At 38.0% G+C, this 26,555-nt stretch overlaps 2 protein-coding genes across 4 annotated transcripts in view; one reads left to right on the forward strand and one right to left on the reverse strand.

Moving 5' to 3' along the window:
* LOC129761475 (uncharacterized) overlaps positions 1-26,555 on the reverse strand; it is a 102,381-nt gene that overhangs the window by 28,294 nt on the left and 47,532 nt on the right. Inside the window, exons 5-6 of one of the 3 annotated variants that reach the window (XR_008740453.1) lie at positions 10,942-11,032; positions 10,591-10,881 (exon numbers count right to left, since the gene is read on the reverse strand). The exons of the other annotated variants lie outside the window; for them this stretch is intronic. The gene's annotated coding sequence lies outside the window, so the exon portion shown is untranslated. Of the gene's footprint in view, positions 1-10,590; positions 10,882-10,941; positions 11,033-26,555 lie in introns of those variants that run through there. 3 annotated transcript variants of the gene reach the window in all.
* Positions 15,910-26,555, forward strand: part of LOC129761534 (uncharacterized) — a 52,865-nt gene continuing 42,219 nt past the window's right edge. The window contains exon 1 of the mRNA XM_055759261.1: positions 15,910-15,984. The gene's annotated coding sequence lies outside the window, so the exon portion shown is untranslated. The remainder of the gene's footprint in view (positions 15,985-26,555) is intronic.

A 26,555-nucleotide genomic window follows, 5' to 3' on the forward strand; every position in this document is an offset into this window, starting at 1 on the left:
CTTAATAGAGGGAAGTCGGGAAAGACGGACACCCCTGTATTATTGTATTAATTACATTTTAATTTTAAATTTCAATGATATACAAACTTGCAATACAGTGTATCAATACATGTGACACTAACTCTGTACACTTAGCTGGTTTACTGTTAAATTAATAAATAAAAACAGAAAATAATCTACAGAGAGCAGCTCGATGTAAATTTTGGATAAGATAAGATAAGATAAGGTTCTCATTGTTATCGAATAATTTTTTGGGGTTATTTTTCGCTATATGAGTGTTTTACCATCACTTCTCTTCCAATGTATCGAATCAGCGGTGAAGTTTTATCATTTTTACTCTAGAAATATTTATGAAAACAAAATACTAATCAAGTCGTGTAAGACGGACACTTCACCGACTAAAGATGAACATTTCGTTTTTGAAACAAATTGATTATCTCCTCCTTCTTTGTTTAACAGATGCCCACTAACTACGTTTGCAAGTGCAACCAGATATCATGGACGAATAAGCAGAGCGGTTTTTAAAACCTCATCCGAATTTGTCATTCCGAATGCCGGAAGCTATTTTGGACATGGAAAAATGATACAAATTGCAAGCCTTTTAGGTGATTTTAGTCTAGCCTTTTTGTTCGATCATTTTTAAAGCCTATTTGAAGACCACCAAAACTTATCAAGTACATGAACTTGAATTTTCAGCTAGTGGTCATCTTTCCCACCTCAGGTGTCCGTCTTTCCCGCCAAGTGTCCGTCTTTCTCGACTCAATCTTTTTCTAAAAAAAAGTCGGACAAATTCATTTTGCAAAATTTCTGCCTCAAAGACCAATTTTATTATAAAAAGAAACCTAGACTATCAATTTGAGGTGAAATAGTTATATATTTTTTGTGAAGTAAAAAAAATCAACGTTTACTTAAGGTATCCGTCTTTACCATCCTTCCCCTATATTCTGCTTTGACGGGATATCCATCGATCGCTAGGTTATTCTACAAATCAGCTAACGATTCTCCTGCATACTAAAAATGTTTTATTTCCAATTCCGGGTCCCTTGTTTCGAGTTTTTATCCATGAGAGATCCCTCATGATCACGAGGAAGTATTTAACCTGCTGGAAAAAGAGACAATCCAACTTAGTTGAATGCACTGCGTGCTGAAGAATTTGTAGCAACTAATATTGCATCAAAATTCAATTGATTAAAATAATAGATCGAAAATATCTATGACCTTTTGAAAACGAGGGTTCTCGTCTGGTCCTCCATCCACATTTATTATGGTTACTGGCTTGATTATTCTTCGGTACCGAATAATCTCGAATTCAGGCAGCATACATACATACTTTGAAAATCGATCCCATGAGGAAATGCGTTCGAAGAACAGTATCTTCCTGAACAAACTGCAACGTATATTGGAACACTGCATAGAACAACTTCAGCAAGATCGAGATGCCCTAACTCTATTTGGCATCCTGCGATAACAGACGGAATAAGTTTGTTTTCCAGCCATGACAAAATCATGATTCGGTAGATTAACGCAATATTCGAGATGCATTAAACGGTGCCTGCTTACTGCCCATTAAAGCACGTGTTGTATCATTTTGGCTCAGGAAACACACCTCTTTTGGTCTCAGAATCGAAGCTAGGGGCGCGTGAATTTATTCAGGAATAAAAATGGAATTTTGTTACGTAACGATCACGGCTACCCCCTCTCTCCCTTTGTCACATTAAGTAACGAAACCTCGACCCCCCTCCCATCCCCTACTCGCGTTACGTAATTTTTGCACGACGCCTCATTGGCGCTCCCCTAAACTCGTAAACGAAGCTCAATGCTGTCAACACGAATTGAGCTTTCTTTACGAGTTTAGGGGAACGTAAAAGATAATAATTGATTTTCAGGCGGGATGAACACTTTTTTGTTTCCAGATGGCTTCCTAACAAATGAGAAATATCTAACTGGCTAACTAATTATTTCTCTCAGTATGACGATTAATCGATTAATCGATTATTTGAGGCGATTAATCGTATCGAATTACAAACTGCTGAAAAGTATTCGATTAGTGGATGAACGATTAATTTCAAAAATCGGGTATCACTAGTTCCACGTTTTCTCAAAAAGCTTTCTTCTGTCTAATATTTTTCTTTGTCTTTCTGCTGTTTTCAATTTGTCAATCTGTCATTCTGTCAGTGTCTCTAGTTATGCGCACGGAGTGAAAGGTTTGGCCCAGGTTACACTTCCACATCCGTGGTGCCATTTTCGCGGTGATCATCGCTAACACTACTTATTATATTTTACTATTATTATTATTTAGAAATGTGCACGCCTGTGCATAAATACTCAACGTTATTTTGTTGGTTAGGGTTTGGGGTATACGGCACACCACTTTTCGAAATCGGGAATTTTCGGAAACATCACATTTTATGCCAATTTCTACAGCGCTATATCAATATTTTACTCTGCTTTCCTCATACTTCGTCTACTAACAAAGTTGTTTTGCAGTTGGTGATAGCAATTGGACCTTTTTTTTGTTTACTTTCGAAATCTACTTATCACAGAGTCGGATATCTTAAGCAATCTTACAAACAACACCCTGATTGCTGGCCTCTGTAAGTTGAATTTTAAAACCGAAGAGTTTCGTCCCATCAAGATGTTGCACACACTATAGAAAATATTGGAACTAGTTGTTTAAGGCCAGCAACTATGTTGGACTATTTAAACTGTAACGCTTTGCTAATACCAGAACATTCGGATTACCGCATTGAACCTGGTGTTAGCAAAATGGAAGAAGAAATTAGAATGTGAAGATACCATCATTGCTGTTCTCTTGGATCTAAAACGCGCTTTCGAGACAATTTCTAGGCCCTTGTTGTTGAACACGATAAAGCGCTTTGGAATTACGGGTACTGCATATAAATGGTTTGAAAGCTATTTGTATGACAGAACTCAGCGGACTATTTTTAACGATTTCATTTGCAGTCCCGTAAGGAATAATCTTGGAGTACCTCAGGGAAGTGTGTTAGGGCCCATTCTATTTATTATGTACATCAATGACATGCGACGAGTTTTACGATTTTGTGACATCAATCTTTTTGCAGATGATACTGTGTTATTCATTGCAGCTAATGAGTTAAATCAGGTCGTGCTACATTTGAGTGGAGATTTGCATTCTTTAAGTAGATGGTTGAAGTATAAGTATAAATTGAACATAAGTAAAACTAAATATATAATAATTTCGCGAAATCGCTCTTATGAAAACGTCTCTATTGTGATTGATGATGAGACTATCAACCGTGTTCGGGAAATTCAATATCTTTGCGTGATTATTGATGACAAACTCAAGTTCAACACTTACATTGACACTGTCATCAAGAAAATTTCCAATAAGTATGGAACCTTATGTCGATTGAAAAACGATTTGATCATTCACAGCAAAATACTGTACAAATCAATCATCTCTCCTCATTTGGACTTTTGTTCTTCCATTCTATTTTTAGCCAATGGAGTTCGAGTTGTGCATCGGTTCGCGATGGACGTGTGCTTTCACGCTCGCTTTTGACGTAGGACTACGTCTTTCATTTCTATACCGGGGTGTAAAATCAAAGTTTCAAAAACGAAAGCGTTACGCCGGACACCGAGATTTTGAGCGTTAATAGCTCCTAAACAACTGAACGAAATGGTATGATAAACACTTCATTCGAAAGATAAAATGTCTACGCGTTCTATACTTGTTACTTTTTGATCCAAAAACTTGTTTCAATAGTCTTAAAATTGCTTTCAAAACAGGCTATTGAAATCACCAATCGGTATATAAGCGAGCGCCACTCGGAAATCCACTCAGTTCTAATTGAACAGCGATTGGAGCATGTTGTCGCTGTTGTGGTGAAGCTCTTCGTTTATCATGGAAGCGCGGATGAACGGTGTCACCATTCTTTGTGTGGACACCGACTGGACAACATCGTTGCTGGACGAGCTGGACGGCGAGGGATCGAGTGCCTTTCTCAAGGCAATGAGGTGTAATGGAGGAGTTAGAGTAGAGTTCCAAGGGCCTTTCTCAAGGCTAGAGACGAATGAACTGAAAAGTTTAAAGTCTCTATAATACAAAACCACCACCACCACGGTGTCACCAAGAGCCTGTTTGTGCACCCTAGGCCAGGAGGGAATCCATCTGGCGGAGAGTGATGCCACAAACGGTTCCCCGGGAAGACATCGCTACACACACATACACGCGCGGAATTCTTTCCGTATGGATGCCATTCAGCATCGAGAAAGTTCCGGAAAGATCTAATCATTTCTGGAAAATAATCTGCCAGTTCCTTTGGGAATTTAAAAATACATTCATGTGAAAGAGTTTATTTGAATGTTTTCTATCCATGTAACACTGTGACCAAATATTTTTCAATCAAGTACTATTAACAGATGGTTATCGAGTTAGCATTAACCACTGGTGGGCTTCCAGTATCGAGGAAAATGTGGAAATATCTAATCGTTACTGAAAATAATCTGCCAGTTCCTCTGGGAATTTAAAAATACATTCATGTGAAAGAGTTTATTTGAATGTTTTCTATCCATGTAACACTGTGACCAAATATGTTTCAATCATGTGCTATTAACAGATGGTTATCGAATTAGAATTGGTGGGCTTCCAGTATCGAGGAAAATGTGGAAATATTCAATCGTTGCTGGAAAATAATCTGCCAGTTCCCTTTGGAATTGAAAATTACATTCAAGCGAAAGAGTTTATTTTAATGTTTTCTATCCATAAAATATCCATATAATACATTTGGGTTTGTGATTTGTCAATCAAGTACAGTTAGCAGGAAAGCTTCTGAAGATTATTCTTCAGAACAAGGTTTTTCGTATCCTATATTGGATGCATAAAACCTTGTGCCTCCAACGTAACGCTCTCGTTTTCGAAGTCCCCCAAATATTCATTTATTCATTCATTCAGAATGGATTTAGATTCAACTTCAAACAAATGATCTCTAAATCAACGATAGTCCTACGTCACCCTTGCGGTTATACCATAGATATAACCCACTTCCTGTTTTTTGTTACGAAGTGTGCCAGTTGAACGTGTGTTATGTGCGTAAAAGTGGGCATTTTTGAAGGCCAATGTAGGAGCTTGTCGCGATTCAATGAAATACAACCATTCCGCTCAGAAGATACGTGAATTTTTGCTACAAAAGGGCTGTGTTGATAAGGCATCTTAGCTATCGATGATAAAATGGTTGCGCATCGCTATTCGGGTTTCGGTGTTTTTCAGTTCCCTAAATGAGCTGTGTGTGCGTGTGTCGGAATTATGTGCAGCGAGAGAAACGAAATTTTCGTTTTTCGCCACCAACAGCGAGTGTAAGTCGAAGCGGCGTTCGAATGAAGGTTTCTTGCCTTGTTGTGAGAGTATCACCGAAGAAAACCTCTAATATACAGGAGCAGAATGAAGCCGTGAGGAGCGTAAGAGGCGACGTTCACACACATCGGCAGAGTTGTTTTGAATTATCCAGCTCACTTCTTAAGCTAAGTACATAGTATCTGCATTTGTGTTTCTTTTTTCTTTCGAACTATGGGCCTGATCGCGAGTGTCGTTTCAGGGAGCGAAGTGAATTGTATGCAAGGTTATATGCACTCCATTTCGTTTTCACCGTGGGGTGGCGTTTTTGGTCAGACTATGTGTTCGTGTTGATGTGTCTGTCTCTCGAGTCTACTGCTTCTGATGTTATGTTTGTGTGCTGCACGGAACATAGATGTATTTCGTGAATTAATGGGTTCGTAGAATCAAGGTTTGAGTCCTTTTTGTATTGAAATTAGGCTCGATGTGTTAGTAAAAAGATACTGAATCTGTTCATTTGTTAATTGAATTGAAGTAGTGAATTCGTTGATTGTTGAAATCATAAGTTAAGGAGTTAAGTGTGAAGCATATATATATATATTTTTTTCTATATTTATTACTTTTAATGGAGAACTTTTGACGTAGGACTACGTCTTTCATTTCTATACCGGGGTGTAAAAAGTTTCGAAAACGAAAGCGTTACGCCGAAGACCGAGATTTTGAGTGTTAATAGCTCCTAAACAACTGAACGAAATGGTATGATAAACACTTCATTCGAAAGATAAAATGTCTACGCGTTCTATACTTGTTACTTTCTGATCCAAAAACTTGTTTCAATAGTCTTAAATTTGCTTTCAAAATAGGCTATTGAAATCACCAATCGGTATATAAGCGAGCGCCGCTCGGAAATCCACTCAGTTCTAATTGAACAGCGATTGGAGCATGTTGTCGCTGTTGTGGTGAAGCTCTTCATTTATCATGAAAGCGCGGATGAACGGTGTCACCAAGAGCCTGTTTGTGCACCTTAGGCCAGAAGGGAATCCATCAGGAGGAGAGTGATGCTACAAACGGTTCCCCGGGAAGATCTCGAAGCAGCCGCTACACACACACACATACACGCACGGAATTCTTTCCGTTTGGATCGAGAAAGATCCGGAAAATAATCTGCCAGTTCCTCTAGGAATTTAGAAATACATTCATGTGAAAGAGTTTATTTGAATGTTTTCTATCCATGTAACACTGTGACCAAATATGTTTCAATCAAGTGCTATTAACAGATGGTTATCGAGTTAGCATTAACCACTGGTGGGCTTCCAGTATCGAGGAAAATGTGGAAATATCTAATCGTTACTGAAAATAATCTGTCAGTTCCTCTGGGAATTTAAAATTACATTCATATGAAAGAGTTTATTTTAATGTTTTCTATCCATGTAACACTGTGACCAAATACATTAGGTTTTGTGATTTTTCAATCAATCGCAATCAACAGGATAGCTTCTGAAGATTATTCTTCCCCATCAGTAGGATATTTCCGTATCCAATATTGGATGCATAAAACCTTGTGCCTCCAACGTAACGCTCTCGTTTTCGATTTTCTCCAAATATTCATTCATTCAGATAGAATTCAGATCCAACTTCATACAAATGATCTCTAAATCAACGATAGTCCTACGTCACCCTTGCGGTTATACCATAGATATAACCCACTTCCTGTTTTTTGTATCCATGTTTTGTGGCTCAAACTGTTGCTTACTCAAGGCGAAGTTCCATCTGTTCAACATACTACATGCTACAAATCAATGGTTCTTGTTTATTGGAGAGTTTCTCTTTACGACATAATTGGTCTTGTCGAGTAATGTTGGCTGTATTCAATGGCCTGCGAATCGGTGCGGCGTGTGTAGCACAACAATATTGGAACAACTACGTCATTTATTGACGATTATCCTAACTCACCACAATAACGGAACAGAATATTTAATCATAAAAACAAAAAGTGCGCAGTGAGCGTTTGCATATTGTTGTGTAGTGGCTGAGGTGGAAACAAAATAAAAATTGCGTATAATAGTATCATATCCAGTGTTTGCCAAATTATCCACTCATTGAAAAAATCGCTTTCGTTCGTTCAAATATGATCTTTCAGGAAACTTTTCTCCAGCGGTATTCTATTGTTGTTATGTGCTGCAAATCACGACACAAAAGAGAACGAGACAACTCTGCATCGGCTCGCACTTCATTGCACACCAGCATGCAAGCAAAGCTATCATATAAGCTTTCGGTGCAGAAAGCTTATTTTCTTCTTTGCATCTAACATATGCATACCGACCTCTCCAAGCATCATGAAACAGCAGGATCGTACGGACAACGCAAAGCGAAAGATTCATATTCAGCTAATGTAGCAGATCCTGATTTTAAAGTCTCAGAGAGTGCAAACTATATGATTATTTAGCTCGATAGAGGCTAAGGGAAGGATAGTCAGATTATATTTTCCATTTTTAATGCCTCTATCCCTTGAAATGTGTATATTCATATAGACCGCATAGTTTTACTAGCAACACCGCTCTCTTTCCCTATTTGTTGCTCTCCGCAAATGGTGACCGAATGATGACGTAATTTTTCTTGTATCATTTATTGCTTTGCACTTGCCTGTGCAGTAAGTTTCGCTATAGTAGAACGGGACGATATATGCGGTTCAAACTTGTATGCAGGCTTCGAAAATGGTATGCGATGTTTGATACAGATCGGTTATGCAATCAACAGTCTTCTTTCCTCTCTCAGTTTAATCACAAAATATTACACAAGTGATTACTGACATTCATACAAGTATCTGAATGATCCTCTCATATTTGGTTATATGTTCGTGAGAGTTTACTTGCATGACACATTGTGTATCATTCGATTTTGATCGAAATCCAAACACTGATCATATCCATTGTTGTTTACCATTGACTTGTGGCATGTAGCATGCTAAACGGATGGAGGCCGCCTTTAGCGTTAGCGTTGTCTCAACGTTGCTGTGTAGATGAATTGCACTTCAGTTACCGCCTGTTAGTGGTGGTTTAGGCGTCATAATACGACACTGCTCTTTTAAGAGTATATACAGAAAACTTTAGGATATTAAATTTCAGACTGGAAAATACGTGAAGATGATATAAAAATGGGCTAGTAGTTAGTGTTTATGTGGATGAATTTGTGCTTCTGTGAAGTTTTTAGATTGTTTTGTAGTGAAAACAGCAACATGTCTCCGGGAGATTGATTTTAGAGGAGTTTCTTCGGTTACCTTCTCAGGTTTCCCAAAAATAACGCTTCACCAACGCGATAGAAGTTAGATAAAATTTCATGCAATAAACAATAGAGTATATAGATGAGCCAATCAATTTTACAGGTTTTCCTTTTTAGGATAGCTGAAGATAATCTAGGTGTCAGTGACATATGAGATTATTAGATTTTCGTTTCGTCGAGTGATAGTTCGCGTTTACATAATCACATCACTTACCGCAGTGAATCCTGGTTATTACCTCTTCCCACTTTCAACTATCCCTTCCATGACAATCGCTAGGGAACCACGCTATAGAGGCGACCCTTCTGGCCTTCGGGCGGCGATTATCATACTAACATTCCTTTCATTCCCCTGGTGACTGTAAGGACGTGGTCGTTATTGACCATTTAAAGCTTGAATCACCGAAAATTGCACAACGAGAATGATTTGCTAGTCCCAAGCGTCATTCTGTGTGTTTTTTGTGCAATTTGGTTGGTTCAGGTCAATCACGGAGAGCAACTACGAAGTGTACAGTCTACCCAAGCTCAAGCTCAAGCTCCATTCTATTTTTAGCCAATGACACACAAATATCGAGGTTACAGCGCTTGCAGGATAAAATAATGCGATTGATTCTAAAATGTAATAGGTTCACTTTCTCATCTTTGATGCTGGACGCTCTGCAAAGGTTAGCCGTGAAGCAAAGAATTGTTTATTTAACTATGGTGTTCATTTTCAAAGTAGTTAACGGTTAACTGCCTCGATATTTGAGTGATCGAGTTAAAAGAGGAAGTGATTTTCATAGATATAAAACTAAAAACACGAATGAATTGAGAACACCTCATTTCTTGTCATGTGCTTCACAAAGTTCGTTGTACTTCAAAGGAATAAATATTTTCAACTCGATGCCAAGACATATTAAATGCGCAACAACACTTACAGAATTCAAGAGGCACTGTATTTCACACATTAAGGCTGTGTTTTCTTAACAGCCGAATAATGTTTTTTAAATTTTTTGACGAAGATTGTAACTGACGAAGTTTTATACGAACGGATAACTTAGTGTGAACAGTTTATTGTTGAATTTTTATATTTTTTTTTCAATGAATTTGAAAGCATACTTTCATGAACTTTTATATACGTTTATCTAAATAAATTTAGTGTATATCTATATTCCAAAATTCTAGATACTCTTTCATATCCGCACTAGCACAAAAAATTTTCGTATGCTGCTTTTCTTTGTCGCAGCACACCCCGATACAGAGGGCTTCCTCTCCTTGTATCGAGCTGTGTGTGTATGTGTGTGAAATCAGTATTAGGCATGAATGATATCCGCTCGTTATGTTATCCTAGCTCACTCGTATCTGTGTTTTCATTCTATTCTATTTTTGGTTTCCGCCTCTTGCTCTGAGAAGGGTCCCTTCTGGAAAGAAACTCTATTTCATACTCCCTCTTCGCCCGACAAGAAAACAATTCTCTCCCGCTCGACGCTCTGCGGCAACCATGTTGCTTCGATGACCACCAAACGAGAAGTGGTGTGGCTTCAAACCGCGGATGGCTTATTTAAACCAAATATGTTGGAAACGGGCAGGAACGAATGTATCAGTTGCTCGTTATTGACAGCTCTGTTTGGGAATACACACAAATCGACAGAACAAATGTATGGGAATATGAGAATGCTTACAGTTTTCATTAATTTAAACTGTTTAGGCATTAGTGGAGTGTACTGTATAGTATATCAAACGAATCTTAGAGAATTCCGATTCCATTGGTGTGCAAAGTATCAGAATTTGTTCGCTGTGAAAATAGTTATTAACGTTAACTTCATTTCACAAAATCGTGACCTGTTTTCTGATTTGGCACCCTTCCTGAAAGACGCAGTTCTACGTCAAAAAATAATAGTGTAAAAGTATAAAAGTCTACAAAAGTTTGAGCCTCGCGCGTCGATATAAAATAAAAGTTTTGTGAAAAAAATTTCCTCGACATCTCTGAATGGGGATACTCATTTTCTATCCAAAACTAGGCTGGCGGTTGGACTCATGCTCCATGCTCTGGTTGACCAATTGGCTGCAAGGGCCTAGTTGGGACCGTATCGGTTCTGTGGCGGACAAGACTGAGTATTGGCTTCTCTTTTGATAATGTAATAAAATATTTTTTTGAACTTATATCTGTAAGTTAAATCAGTTCGTTTTATTTGTGAAACTGATTTCAAAGCTGAGGAAAAAAATATTATCTTCTAGATAGCCCATCTTGCTCAAACCTCTGTAGGGGAAGGTGACAGGACCATCATCATCATCATCATTAACATATTTTTCTAAATAACGATCCAATATTAGTTATGGCTTAACCTCAATAAGATTTTTGCCCAACTCACCAATTTTATTCATATAGCATTCGAATTTGTCTGAATGAGAATCTTTTCGGCATTCATATGGAGCGTGTAGTACGTTTTTCTCATGTTCGATCTAAAACGAAAAGATGCAAAAGTCTACGTCATCGGCTAGCTTTACAATCAATAAATAACACTGTTCATCTTTTTCCTACTGAAGCACAGTGAATGCGATTTTTTATGTAGATACCATTGAACATTGCATTGAACTCGTGACCTTTGGCGTGAGAGGTATGGAAGTTACCACTACGCCAGATCGCCTCCAGCTATCCCAATCAATGATACTAAAGCTAAGATTATGCTTCAAATATGAACATACAGAACAATGCTCTTTACATCTACACCAGGGGTGGCCAAACGGTAGTCCGCGATCTACCGTTTTAATATTTTCTTTTATATTGTTAGTTATCATCATCAAGTCTTACCATAATTTGTAAGAAAGCAAAAAATTATCAATAGGAATAATTTCAACAATGTTTTCTCCAGGCATACACAGTGCATTCAAAAAGTTCCGGGACTACCGTGCGCTAAAATCAGGAAGTGGCGCTATTTCTGTTCCAACGCGCGAACTACTTTCCGCCAACTTCTGGCCAGCTAGTGTTTCTACCGTGAACCGCTATCTCGATCCAGAAGCTAGTTTTGGCTGATAAGATTAACGCAGTGATTTTTTGTTGCGTCACAATTTTAATTATGGAACAGAGATCCGCCATCAAATTTTGTGCCTCCAGGGCAAACAGTGAATGCGGTGTTCTAAAAATGTGTCCTGGAAAGATTATTGGCATGGATAAGGCGTGTACGGCCCGTACTGCTCGGGCCGTACGCGCCTTATCTGTGGAATGTTTTGTGACTGTCATCACATATTCTCCCTATTCTCCGGACCAAGCCCCGACAGACTTTTTCTTGTTTCCCAAGCTAAAGAACGCAATGAAGAGGACCGTTTTGACGATGTTCCAAACATTCAAAGAAACGTGGTGCGTATTCTGAACTCCATACCGACTGAGCAGTTTAAACGCGCCTTTCGACACCTCTACGAACGTTCAAAAAGTTGTGTGGAAACAGAAGGCCTATACGTTGAAAACTAATATCTAATCTTTTGAGTATCTCGTTTTTTCAACAACAACAAACAATAGTCCCGGAACTTTTTGAATGCACTGTGTATTACTTGTTGAATGGCCAATTAAAAATGCTGCAAACATACTGCATAAGGTTTCGAAATCAATAAAAACTAAATTTGTGGAGAACCCTTCGCCTTTGAAGACTGCGAATGCGAGTTTCAATGAAGTATTGTTATTTTTATTTCAAAACCATGATAAGTAATGTGAATTAATTGTGTAGATTTTCTAATTATAGTCATGAATAGAATAACAGTGATGAATGAAGTGTTAGAAAATTATAAAATTAAATATAGGTTCCTATTCTGCCGTTCTAGTTCAACACAAGGCGCCTTTATATATATACCAGGTGAAACAATCATATGAAATGCACTTTCAGGTATTGTTTACAAACAGCATCAGAACGCTGCCGGCGGATCTCTACAAACTGCTACGACGCTTATTCGCACGACACCTACTATGTTCGGCTTTCGCGAATTTATGTGAAAAACAGGAAGTGGGTTATATCTATGGTATAACCGCAAGGGTGACGTAGGACTATCGTTGATTTAGAGATCATTTGTTTGAAGTTGAATCTGAATTCATTCTGAATGAATGAATATTTGGAGAACTTCGAAAACGAAAGCGTTACGTTGGAGGCACAAGGTTTTATGGATCCAATATTGGATACGGAAATATCCTACTGATGGGGAAGAATAATCTTCAGAAGCTATCCTGTTAATTGCGATTGATTGATAAATCACAAAACCAAATGTATTTGGTCACAGTGTTACATGGATAGAAAACATTAAAGTAAACTCTTTCACATGAATGTAATTTTAAATTCCCAGAGGAACTGGCAGATTATTTTCAGTAACGATTAGATATTTCCACATTTTCCTCGATACTGGAAGCTCACCAGTGGTTAATGCTAACTCGATTACCATCTGTTAATAGCACTTGATTGAAAAATATTTGGTCACAGTGTTACATGGATAGAAAACATCAAAATAAACTCTTTCACATGAATTTAATTTTAAATTCCCAGAGGAACTGGCAGATTATTTTCGGTAACGATTGGATATTTCCACATTTTCCTCGATACTGGAAGCCCACCAGTGGTTTATGCTAACTCGATAACCATCTGTTAATATCACTTGATTGAAACATATTTGGTCACAGTGTTACATGGATAGAAAACATTCAAATAAACTCTTTCACATGAATGTATTTTTAAATTCCCGGAGGAACTGACAGATTATTTTCCGGATATTTCTCGATGCTGAATGGCATCCAAACGGAAAGAGTTCCGCGCGTGTATGTGTGTGTGTAGCGGCTGCTTCGAGATCTTCCCGGGGAACCGTTTGTGGCATCACTCTCCTCCTGATGGATTCCCTTCTGGCCTAAGGTGCACAAATAGGCTCTTGGTGACACCGTTCATCCGCGCTTTCATGATAAATGAAGAGCTTCACCACAACAGCGACAACATGCTCCAATCGCTGTTCAATTAGAACTGAGTGGATTTCCGAGCGGCGCTCGCTTATATACCGATTGGTGATTTCAATAGCCTATTTTGAAAGCAAATTTAAGACTATTGAAACAAGTTTTTGGGTCAGAAAGTAACAAGTATAGAACGCGTAGACATTTTATCTTTCGAATGAAGTGTTTATCATACCATTTCGTTCAGTTGTTTAGGAGCTATTAACACTCAAAATCTCGGTCTCCGGCGTAACGCTTTCGTTTTCGAAACTTTGATTTTACACCCCGGTATAGAAATGAAAGACGTAGTCCTACGTCAAAAGAAGGGATGATTTTCCTTCCACTACTCTCTCATGTGAAAATGCAAAAATGGCGTATCCTAGCAATAACAAAACAAAAAACCCCCGCTCCACGATTCGAAATCCCCTTCTTAATGAAGTGATGATGTTGCTTCACCTCTTATACATTGATATAAGCGCCTTGGTTCAACAGAATAGTGCACGTTAGCTCTATTTTTCTGTTATAGATACAGTCAGGTGAAAGCAACGGGCATAATATTTCGAGATGTTTGTTTTGCTTGTTGCATCCCTGATATTTTACTTTGGAAAACATTTTGGCAACGTTTCAAAATATGCGATTCGCAACACATGACGTTCGAGAATGATCTCAATTCGATAAGATTCTATCTATTCTAAATTTCAAGTCAAAATCTATCTAAAATCGTGTTCGGTACACAATTTTACGATGGGTCAGTTTCCCTTTTCGGTTGCGCGTGGTTGTGTTGTGCTTTTAGTTGCTTGTCGAAACTTGTTGTTAGAAATCATGTCACGCGCAACTTAGAGCATTTTATGGAAGGATGGGAATGATTTGAGAAATGTATAATTTAGACGCAAATATGCTTTTTTCGCAAATGCATATAAACCAGGTGTATGGCACGATTATCGCTATCTCACTCTACCTACCGTCATCGCCTATCTTATTATCCCTCTGCTGTAATAGTTCATCATCGACATCACGATATGTCAGATGGTGGTAAATAGGTAATTCACGATGACAGTGGCATGGTGTCGACGTCTTGTGGCGACTTCAAATTAGGGCCCAAACTCGTTAGTGTAATCTATATCAGATCAGAAGACACGAAGCCGGTTTTTAAATTTTTAAATTTTAATGAAAATTTTCACAACATGTTATTTAATAACTTGAAACACGTATTTCTGACTTTCATTCAACCATATGGCTATACAATTCCAACATTGTTACAGAATTTTTTCATTATAATATAAAGTTGTCTCCATGAACAATTTTCCTATGAGACTTTTTCACCACCTGCAAACAAAAATATTTTTCATTTAAATAGAATACTAATTTAATATGGAAAAGCTAATTTTCATTCATTATTTTTATTTTGAAAACGTGATTATTCCGACTGAAAATCAGCTATTCTTTGACGCTCCCCTAAATTAGTGAACGAAACTCAATGCCGTCAACGCGGATCGCTGTTTTGAAGAAAACAAATACTTTTGACGTTTGAGATGTTGGCACCAAAAACATGGCGGATGCCATACAGCTGATATAAACCATCGAAAGAAAAAACTAAATGAACGATAACTTCGTCAAATATACTTCTTCTCATATACCGCACAAAAAAATAGCACAAAAAAATCGCTCAAAAAAACCGCACAAAAACAGGTTTTCCTGTAATGAAAATGGCGATGTGGAAGAATGTGCGGTATGCTAGAAGGCGCAATCATTTGGCGCTGATTGTAAGACCAATATGCCATCATGTGCCACTTTTAATTCCATTTTTTTGAAAGGCGGTCCAGGAAAATCCATTCTGGAGAAATTAAATCAAATGAAACTTTTGTGAAAAAGTTTAGAAATTTGTTCCAAAGAATTCATATCAAAACAAAAAATTTGGGCGAGACGAAGTTCGCCGGGTCAGCAAGTTAATAATATTATTAGTCCGATGTAAGATTATTATGCAACGCAAAATATTGGAACTTGTAGCTTTTAGATTTTTAACATGTAACTTGGAACTAATATTATGAGGCTGATTATGGAACAGGGCCCTGCTCTTCTTTGCTTTTCGTCGAGGTCAAAAAACTGGTACTCTACTGTACAAAGCTTATTCTAACTCAAACATTGCATAAGCTTGAGCTAACCAATGCCATAAGCCCACATTTGAATTTTTATAAAAGTTTTGAAGTTTTATAAAAGCTTGTTCTCATGAAAGCCACATGTTATTTTCTCACCAATACTCACCATACGCCACACACACAGTCTAAGAGCTGATCGCTGACGATGCCTCGCGTTCTATTTGAATGCTTTTCCGAATTCGCTCAACAGTGGTGCCGCGCATTCCACTAATTGTACTCAGTTGTATCGAGGTGATCGCGAACGTTGGACGTTTGTATGGAACGATTTCACGAACGAGTTTGAGTGAGAGTTCCTGTGACGGGTAGGATTTTAGTTGTAGAGACAAGGTTGAAACATTGTTATTGCAAACTTTTTGCATTCGTTAGGAATTTCGTGGAAAACTTAAAGTTTTTACTGCTTCGTAGTAGAACCGGTGAGCTAATTTGTGAAAATTCAAGAACAAGACTCACACGAATGACAATGTGTTAAAATCGTAGATACGAAACGATACCAAGAAGTTGACTGCTCTCCAGTTCATATTGTTTGGAGTGAATGTAGCAATCTGTAACAACTAAATATTGCTTATTGAATGTCGATCGTTCTAATGGTGTATCGTCTTTATGAATTTATGAAACAGCCAGTGATAATAGAAATATTTTGGCATATAAAAATTCGAAATGATTATTGGTGAATGAACATTCCAGTGATTGTTAGCAGTGAGCTATTGTCGATAGTCTTGTGGTTGTGCAAGTATGCTAGAAACTTGTGTACAATAAGCGACGAACCCGACATATGTGTGATGAAACGAAAGGCATAAAACTGAACAACAAAATGTTAGCCGCCAGCAAAATAGAGGACCAAGAGTGCACACGATGCGGAAAGTATCTTCGTAAGAGACGAAATAACAATTTGATTTTCAATTATCATGTATTTCGGTCCGCACATAATGTTAGATAACGTGATTTACCGAATAAAATGTGACAAACCCCAAATGCGATCCACCACAATCGATCGATCTAAGATGGGAATTGAGTGAGTTTCTTCTAATCCGTTCCATTGGTTTAATAATCGAGCTTATTAAAACTGCTTTTGTGCGTTTTGTGCATCAAAGCAGAACCACTGAAACGAACGTTGCTATTTACAGAAGTTGTTATTACTATTTTCTTGCTGATTGAGACAACACTAGTTGTTGAAAGGTACTGTTTATTCAGTTTGTAAACACAAAATATCCTGTACTGAAAGTAGAACATATGTTTCTGTTTTATATAATTAGAATCGTTTTGCTGCATAGGCGAAGACGGACTCAACTGTAATACAAAACCATGATGAGTATCTGCAAATATGGATTTAAGTACTAGATGCAATCGGTTGAACTTGACGGGGAAAGTTATGTTGGTTTCTAAAACTGTCCCTGAATTTGGGGTGTTTAGTGAACATCAAAAATGTTTCTGAATTTCGGTGGTTGACATTTTTCTATCGATCGTAGTCTTCCATCGTTTGGAATTTGAGATAATTCATACTTTTATTATTTCCGAATTTTTTTTCTTGAGTTGTGAAGAACACACAATTGATTTGAAAGACCGCACTGATTTCTAAGGCCGTTATTTCCCGTATTGTACGAAGAAGTCATCTCCAATCTCCTTGGTCCATGGCCACAACTTGCTATCCACGCTATCTTTGAAGGGTCCTCAAGTCGCCTGCCAATCCAATCGACCCATTTTGCATGCCGCGCACTACTCCGCAATTTCACCGGGTTGTCGTACATTCTCACGCCATGCCCAGCCCATCGATATCGCCCGATTTTCGCTAAGCGAATAAAGGGTGGTTCTCTCAGCAACTGATGTAGTTCGTGGTTTATTCGCTTTTTTCTCGATCTATCTGCACTCCACCGTAGATTGTACACAACACCTTATGCTCTAAATCAGCATGGACACGTTGTTTCTCCGCGAGCATCGTCCAGGTCTTGTGGCTGTAGAGGACTATCGGTCTAATAAGTGTCTTGTAGATGCTTAACTTCGTGCGACAGTAAATTTTCTTCGATCTGAGCGTTTTCAGGAGTCCATTGTATTTTGATTACATTACATTCTACTATAATGCGTCTTCGGATACCTCTGCTGGTGTCACTGTCAGCGGTTACCAGTGAGCCTAAGTACGTGAACTCGCCGTCCGCCTCGATTTCATCACCGACGATCTGAACTCTTGAAGCTATCTGAACTCGTGAAGCTATTAAACGTTCGTACAACGATTTCGATGACATCGGTGTAGCAGAAAAGTTGGAAATACTTCCTAAAGCTCGTGTCATTCGTGTATATATCCGCTATCCTTAAGACACTTATAAAGCGATGTTACATAACAAACATCTTATCGTAAACCCCTTCGAGATAAAAAATGAGTGGGTTATATCTATGATATAACCGCAAGGTTCACGTGGAACTACCTTAGCTTAGCAATCATTCGTTTGTATTGATTAAATTCTTGATTGAATGAAACAGTTTCCAAATTCAATTGAGTTCAATATATTTGCTCTGTGAGTGAAAAAAATGAACAAATACCGTGTAAAGTCAATTCATTTATTGTGATTGATTGTTCTTCGTTACAAGTAAATTTAATGACGGACCTTTTACGTTTGGTATGATGACTAGAACAAAATATATGTACGGAAGAATTATCAAACGTTTGATGAACCAGCCTAAGGCTGAAAATCTTTCCAATAAAGACAAAAAAAAATTATCAAACGATTATTTTATTTTACATTTCCCTCTGAAGTTTACATCCCAAAAGTGTACATACTTCTCGAATCTCGAATTTGCTTGAAACTGGGAAGTTCATTCGCTTCTAGTGGCTGCACGATTTTCCCAGGTTCCTAAGTTTAGAAGATCATGTTAGGACAGACTTATTCCACTCTGCACAAAGGCAAGCGAGGACAAAAGTACTCACAGTTTGCATTTTTGACGTAGGACTACGTCTTTCATTTCTATACCGGGGTGTAAAATCAAAGTTTCGAAAACGAAAGCGTTACGCCGGAGACCGAGATTTTGAGCGTTAATAGATCCTAAACAACTGAACGAAATGGTATGATAAACACTTCATTCGAAAGATAAAATGTCTACGCGTTATATACTTGTTACTTTTTGATCCAAAAACTTGTTTCAATAGTCTTAAAATTGCTTTCAAAACAGGCTATTGAAATCACCAATCGGTATATAAGCGAGCGGCGCTCGGAAATCCACTCAGTTCTAATTGAACAGCGATTGGAGCATGTTGTCGCTGTTGCGGTGAAGCTCTTTATTTATCATGAAAGCGCGGATGAACGGTGTCACCAAGAGCCTGTTTGTGCACCCTAGGCCAGAAGGGAATCTATCAGGAGGAGAGTGATGCCACAAACGGTTCCCTGGGAAGACATCGCTACACACACATACACGCGCGGCTATTAACAGGTGGTTATCGAGTTGGCATTAACCACTGGTGGGCTTCCAGTATCGAGGAAAATGTGGAAATATCTAATCGTTACTGAAAATAATCTGCCAGTTCCTTTGGGAATTGGGAATTTTCAAAATATATTCATGTGAAAGAGTTTAATTGAATGTTTTCTATCCATGTAACACTGTGACCAAATATGTTTCAATCAAGTGCTATTAACAGGTGGTTATCGAGTTGGCATTAACCACTGGTGGGCTTCCAGTATCGAGGAAAATGTGGAAATATCTAATCGTTACTGAAAATAATCTGCCAGTTCCTTTGGGAATTTTCAAAATATATTCATGTGAAAGAGTTTAATTGAATGTTTTCTATCCATGTTACACTGTGACCAAATATGTTTCAATCAAGTGCTATTAACAGGTGGTTATCGAGTTGGCATTAACCAATGGTGGGCTTCCAGTATCGAGGAAAATGTGGAAATATCTAATCGTTACTGAAAATAATCTGCCAGTTCCTTTGGGAATTTTCAAAATATATTCATGTGAAAGAGTTTAATTGAATGTTTTCTATCCATGTAACATGTTTCAATCAAGTGCTATTAACAGGTGGTTATCGAGTTGGTATTAACCACTGGTGGGCTTCCAGTATCGAGGAAAATGTGGAAATAACTAATCGTTACTGAAAATAATCTGCCAGTTCCTCTGGGAATTTTCAAAATATATTCATGTGAAAGAGTTTAATTGAATGTTTTCTATACATGTTACACTGTGACCAAATATGTTTCAATCAAGTGCTATTAACAGGTGGTTATCGAGTTGGCATTAACCACTGGTGGGCTTCCAGTATCGAGGAAAATGTGGAAATATCTAATCGTTACTGAAAATAATCCGCCAGTTCCTTTGGGAATTTTCAAAATATATTCATGTGAAAGAGTTTAATTGAATGTTTTCTATCCATGTAACATGTTTCAATCAAGTGCTATTAACAGGTGGTTATCGAGTTGGTATTAACCACTGGTGGGCTTCCAGTATCGAGGAAAATGTGGAAATAACTAATCGTTACTGAAAATAATCTGCCAGTTCCTCTGGGAATTTTCAAAATATATTCATGTGAAAGAGTTTAATTGAATGTTTTCTATACATGTTACACTGTGACCAAATATGTTTCAATCAAGTGCTATTAACAGGTGGTTATCGAGTTGGCATTAACCACTGGTGGGCTTCCAGTATCGAGGAAAATGTGGAAATATCTAATCGTTACTGAAAATAATCCGCCAGTTCCTTTGGGAATTTTCAAAATATATTCATGTGAAAGAGTTTAATTGAATGTTTTCTGTCCATGTAACACCGTGACCAAATACATTTGGTTTTGTGGTTTTTCAATCAATCGCAATTAACAGGATAGCTTCAGAAGATTATTCTTCCCCATCAGTAGGATATTTCCGTATCCAATATTGTATGCGCCCGCAATCGATTATTGCTCAGTCGCCGAAAGTTCCGAGCTCAGAGAGTTCATTCCCCTCTAGTTTGCCTTCCAAATTGCCATCGTAAACCACACCTTCTCTCGATTCAATCACACACAAAAAGCATACTTAAGCGATATTCTGGTGGTGAGACACATTCATTTTTCGTGAGGGCATCGACAAGACAACATCGTTGCCTAACGTGCTGGAGGAGGTGGACGGCGAAGGATCGACACATACACGCGCAGAACTCTTTCCGTTAGGATGCCATTCAGCATCGAGAAAGTTCCGGAGAGATCTAATCATTGCTGGAAAATAATCTGCCAGTTCCTTTGGGAATTGGGAATTTTCAAAATATATTCATGTGAAAGAGTTTAATTGAATGTTTTCTATCCAGGTTACACTGTGACCAACTATGTTTCAACCAAGTGCTATTAACAGGTGGTTATCGAGTTGGCATTAACCACTGGTGGGCTTCCAGTATCGAGGAAAATGTGGAAATATCTAATCGTTACTGAAAATAATCTGCCAGTTCCTCTGGGAATTTTCAAAATATATTCATGTGAAAGAGTTTAATTGAATGTTTTCTATCCATGTAACACTGTGACCAAATATGTTTCAATCAAGTGCTATTAACAGGTGGTTATCGAGTTGGCATTAACCACTGGTGGGCTTCCAGTATCGAGGAAAATGTGGAAATATCTAATCGTTACTGAAAATAATCTGCCAGTTCCTCTAGGAATTTTCAAAATATATTTATGTGAAAGAGTTTAATTGAATGTTTTCTATCCATGTAACACTGTGACCAAATATGTTTCAATCAAGTGCTATTAACAGGTGGTTATCACGTTGGCATTAACCACTGGTGAGCTTCCAGTATCGAGGAAAATGTGGAAATATCTAATCGTTACTGAAAATAATCTGCCAGTTCCTTTGGGAATTTTCAAAATATATTCATGTGAATGAATTTAATTGAATGTTTTCTATCCATGTAACACTGTGACCAAATATGTTTCAATCAAGTGCTATTAACAGGTGGTTATCGAGTTGGCATTAACCACTGGTGGGCTTCCAGTATCGAGGAAAATGTGGAAATAACTAATCGTTACTGAAAATAATCTGCTAGTTCCTCTGGGAATTTTCAAAATATATTCATGTGAAAGAGTTTAATTGAATGTTTTCTATCCATGTAACACTGTGACCAAATATGTTTCAATCAAGTGCTATTAACAGGTGGTTATCGAGTTGGCATTAACCACTGGTGGGCTTCCAGTATCGAGGAAAATGTGGAAATATCTAATCGTTACTGAAAATAATCTGCCAGTTCCTTTGGGAATTTTCAAAATATATTCATGTGAAAGAGTTTAATTGAATGTTTTCTATCCATGTAACACTGTGACCAAATACATTTGGTTTTGTGGTTTTTCAATCAATCGCAATCAACAGGATAGCTTCTGAAGATTATTCTTCCCCATCAGTAGGATATTTCCGTATCCAATATTGGATGCATAAAACCTTGTGCCTCCAACGTAACGCTCTCGTTTTCGAAGTTCTCCAAATATTCATTCATTCAGAATGAATTCAGATTCAACTTCATACAAATGATCTCTAAATCAACGATAGTCCTACGTCACCCTTGCGGTTATACCATAGATATAACCCACTTCCTGTTTTTTGCAGAGCCGATTTCCCCAGAAACCTCGGTTTTGAAGTCTGTGTTAGGGAAACACATTTCAATCGGAACAAAAATACCCCCGATTTGTATGAATTCGCAATGCCGATTTCCCCACGCTTCATGGATTTGAAGTCTGTGTTAGGGAAACACATTCCAGTCGGAACAAAAATACCCCCGACTTGCATGAATTTGAAATACCGATTTCTCCAGGCACCTTGGTTTAGAAATCTCTATTAGGGAACACATTTCGGTGAGAACAAAAGCTCCCCCTACTTTCGTGTGTTCTTTTTCTTCTTTTTGGCTTTAAGAGGGTTTAAACTTTTCAGTTCACTCGCCTCTAGGCTCTTTCGTGTGTTTGCAATGCCGATTTCGCTGCTTGGTTTTAAAATCTGTGTTAGGGAACATTTTTCGATGAGAACAAAAGTCCCCCTACTTTCATGTATTTGCAATGCCGATTTCCCCAAGGCTGCTTGGTTTTGATGGCTGTGTTAGGGAAACCGTAAATCGGGCCAATCAAAACGATGCAGTTAGGGCGTTTAGATAACGCCTAATATTTTACAGTTATTCAATTGTTTATCTAATGAAAAACAACATTTTGTTAGTTGCGATAGATGCGTAGAAATATTCCCTATCAAGTGATGCAAACATCTCTCCTATCCAGTACGAAATATTCGAGCTATAAGCATTCGAAATCTTTCATTTTTTCCTACATGTTCTGTGTTTAGGTATTCATTTTACCCTCCATATATTCCGGTTAGACGTAGTCCCACGTCAAAAAGGGACTTCAGATTGTCACCGATACTCAAGTAACACACGTCACACGATGGATCGTCTCCCTGACCAACACTTGAGTTTATGTGGGTATCCATAGTCGTCATTAATTTGCCAAATCTGATATCGTATGATTGTGTCGTATGCTGATTTGAAGCCGATTTGTGGGTACGTTGTATTCGCAGCATTTTTGCAGAACTTGCCGAATTGCGAAGATCTGCCGCCTGGTATTAGTCTTGTGCGAAAAGGGATATACGGCCGCACAAAATTGGAAGAGTGCCTTGTAGGCGAGCCTCAACAATCTGATCGCGTGGTAATTGCCGCAATGACAAAGTGCTTTTTAGTACCACTATCTTCCATCCACTCCTTCGGTAGTAGCTCCTCCTCCTAATTTTGACAATAATCGAGTGCAGCATGACCGTATTTCGACAGCATGCTAGGTAGTTGATCGATTCCAGCTGCTTTGCTGTTTTTTAGCCGGTCGATTCCCCCTTCACCTTCCTGGAGATTGATAGCTGGTATTCGGTCGTCTTCCACGGATAACCGTCTAAATATTGCTATAGTACATCGCTTGACGATCTCGATCTTCCTGTTCTTTTCTCATCGGAGGACCGAGTTTTGTCTATTCCGCGTCTTTTTTTGTTCACCCTACGATCGCTCTTGTGTGATTTTACAGCGTTCTTGCTCGTGCTGCATTTTTTAAATCCATTCATTAATGATTTGCTCGCCAGTCATTTTTTTCGAGTCGCGGTACCGAGTGTCATCAAAGCGGTCCGCGACTCGAAAGGGGTACCAAATGTACTGCATCACGACAGTAATCTCATGACTGTCGCCACCATTGTCCCGTGACAGTCACGCGATTGAATTTTGAACTACAGTCACACAGTGGATATGTTATGCGACATTTATTGTTACTGTCGTGTACTGTACACGAATACATTCCCATGTGAGAGTATTTTGGTCTTTCGTCTGCGACAGACCCGCTTGCTCATTAGTGATGTTTTTGTAGATTCTGAATGCAATAGTTATACGTTGCTACCGTCGTTGATGATTTTTTTCCCTCGTGCTGATGATGTCGGGTGTCTTAGTATATATTTTTCCAGTACAACGTCATTTTATTTCATTTCATTTTCGCAAACTAAAGAGATTAATCTGCTGTGCAGCGAAGAATTAATAACAATTAATAACTGGCGAATTCTGCAGCATATTCCGATATGGGAAAATTTAATTTGTCGATGACGCGGCTATTCTATGTAGAGAAGTTTTCGGGGGAAATAGTGTGAGCAACAGAAGGGAATCTGTTGAAAGAGGTGCGTGGAGAAGTGTCGTGGGTGGAAGTCGTGTGAATGAAAGTTACGCGAATGCAACTGTAGGGCCAGATTAGAATGCGGCTGGGGGAAGTGTTGCGCACTTAGCAATGTAGGTTTGGACATGAAGGAGATTTGATTTTATTTATGAATAAAATATGTTTAGCGCGTAATCTTAATATTATCAACAAAAATGTAAAGTAACATTTTAGTATTATTATCATTATTACTAGCTGACCCGGTAAACGTTATGCTGCCATTTAGATAATTTTTAGCGAATATATTCGTTGTTATATGACAAACAACAAGTGTATTGCAAGTGTGTTTCATATTCATATCGAAATACTGAATTTGAAATACAGCCACATTACTGCCCTCATTCACGGATTTGCAAATGTATTTAATGCTTTTCACGGAACTACAGAACAGCAGAACATTAATATATATGTTGTTCATGCAAGATTTTATTACTCTGTTACATAGAACACATGTTTGATACGGTAGAGTGTGGCTAGGATGCATAGCTCGATTGAACTTGAGTCGTCGAACGGATTACAGAATGCAAAATTGCGATCCGTTCGGGTAATTCTAACTCGATTGTATTTCAGAATACGAAGGTATACTTTTACCTGGTGAATTAGGTTTGCCTGGTTGATTCTTGCTTTGAAATATATGATTCATTGACATTCAAAACTATAATTATATCATGATCTGAAGAATTTTCCACATATAGAGATATTTTGATTTGAACATTCAGCTATTTTTGAAAGTGTGAAGTTAATAAAAAAAACATTGCCTTTTTTTATGTACAAATTTATTTCCATGAGATCTTCTACGTGCCAAAATTTTCGTTATACTTGTTTCATTTGCGATTTTTTCGGGAATCTGTTTAATGGGGGAATCAACTCTGGTAAATCGAAAAAAAGGTTTTTATGCAATGTTGTACCGGAAGGATTCTTCGATATTTCATTTCGTTGAAAATCTGCAGTAAAAACTACGGGGTCATCTCAAGAGTAACATGGCTGTACGACTCTTTAAGCGCATTTTTTTCAGCTGGTGGTACGTTTATCTCAGAATCTAATGGACCAATTTAGCAGAAGTTTTTTTTCAGCATGCAAAAATGAATTCTTGTGTGACCTACGAAAAGGACCTATCTGCTTTGATCGATTATCATCATTGATAACTTCTCTGATAACCACGGCCTTACGATTTTTGTTGATTTTTTTTTATTCAAATGGGCGACATTTTGGCAATTTTCATAATTTTCAAAAACCGTTACGTAACAATTCAGATAATAAGATTTTTACATGCTAAAAAAATCAGCCATATCGGTCCACTGGATTATGAAAAAAACGTACAACTAGCAAGAAAATGTTTTAAAGATTTAAAAAAAATATCTTTCAAATGAAAGCAACATAATTGGCTCACGTAGCGTACTTTTTAGTGTAGAGCCAGTTTATTTCTATAACTCTGTCATTGTTAAAATTCGAACATATGCGTAGGAGGGTTTTTCCATGAAATATGATCATCTATCACCTCCTCTGAGATTCAATAATCAAAAATTATATGCATGAAAAACAAATTTAAAAAAACATTTTTTTGACTCGATTATATACAGGATTCAATTATATACAGTGAAAAGAAATCGGAGACTGTATATAATCGAGTTCGCGCTGCATTAGTTTCCAACTAAATCTGAACACTCCCAACACTGAGTATTTCCGACGTCACCAATATATTATCGAAGAAACTCTCGCCTAGAATTATTAAGCTGTGCGTGTTGTTCTCATATGAATTGTTGATCATTTGTGTATCTGGATTCAGGCATCCCAACAGTAAAGCATTCTTATTACAGTCGATATGAAATTAACTCGGCTTCCTATGTGTGCACGCAACTAGTGATCACAGCCATATGTCCGATACACATCTCAAAGCGTACTGGTGAAGAAGCACAAACGCATAAGATATAAGCTAGCATTACGATCGCCAGAAAAATGTCATGACATTTTTCTGGCGACAGTCCCGGCGACAGTAACCCGGGTAAACCGATGAGATTCATCGCTTCGTCAGCGACTGTTACGGCGACAGAGCGAACGGAATAGCAGACACGAAAAAATCGAAAACGAACAGTCTCCCCGGCTCACTACGGTCGGGCACGACAAATTATATGAATTCGAAGAAAAACACCGACTGTTGCTATATAGTATTACTTTATGCATTCATGCTCTGTCGCTTGTATACGAGTGTAGCGCGCTCAC

This window comes from Toxorhynchites rutilus, chromosome 1 (assembly GCF_029784135.1).
Source record: "Toxorhynchites rutilus septentrionalis strain SRP chromosome 1, ASM2978413v1, whole genome shotgun sequence".
NCBI classification, from domain to species: domain Eukaryota; kingdom Metazoa; phylum Arthropoda; class Insecta; order Diptera; family Culicidae; genus Toxorhynchites; species Toxorhynchites rutilus.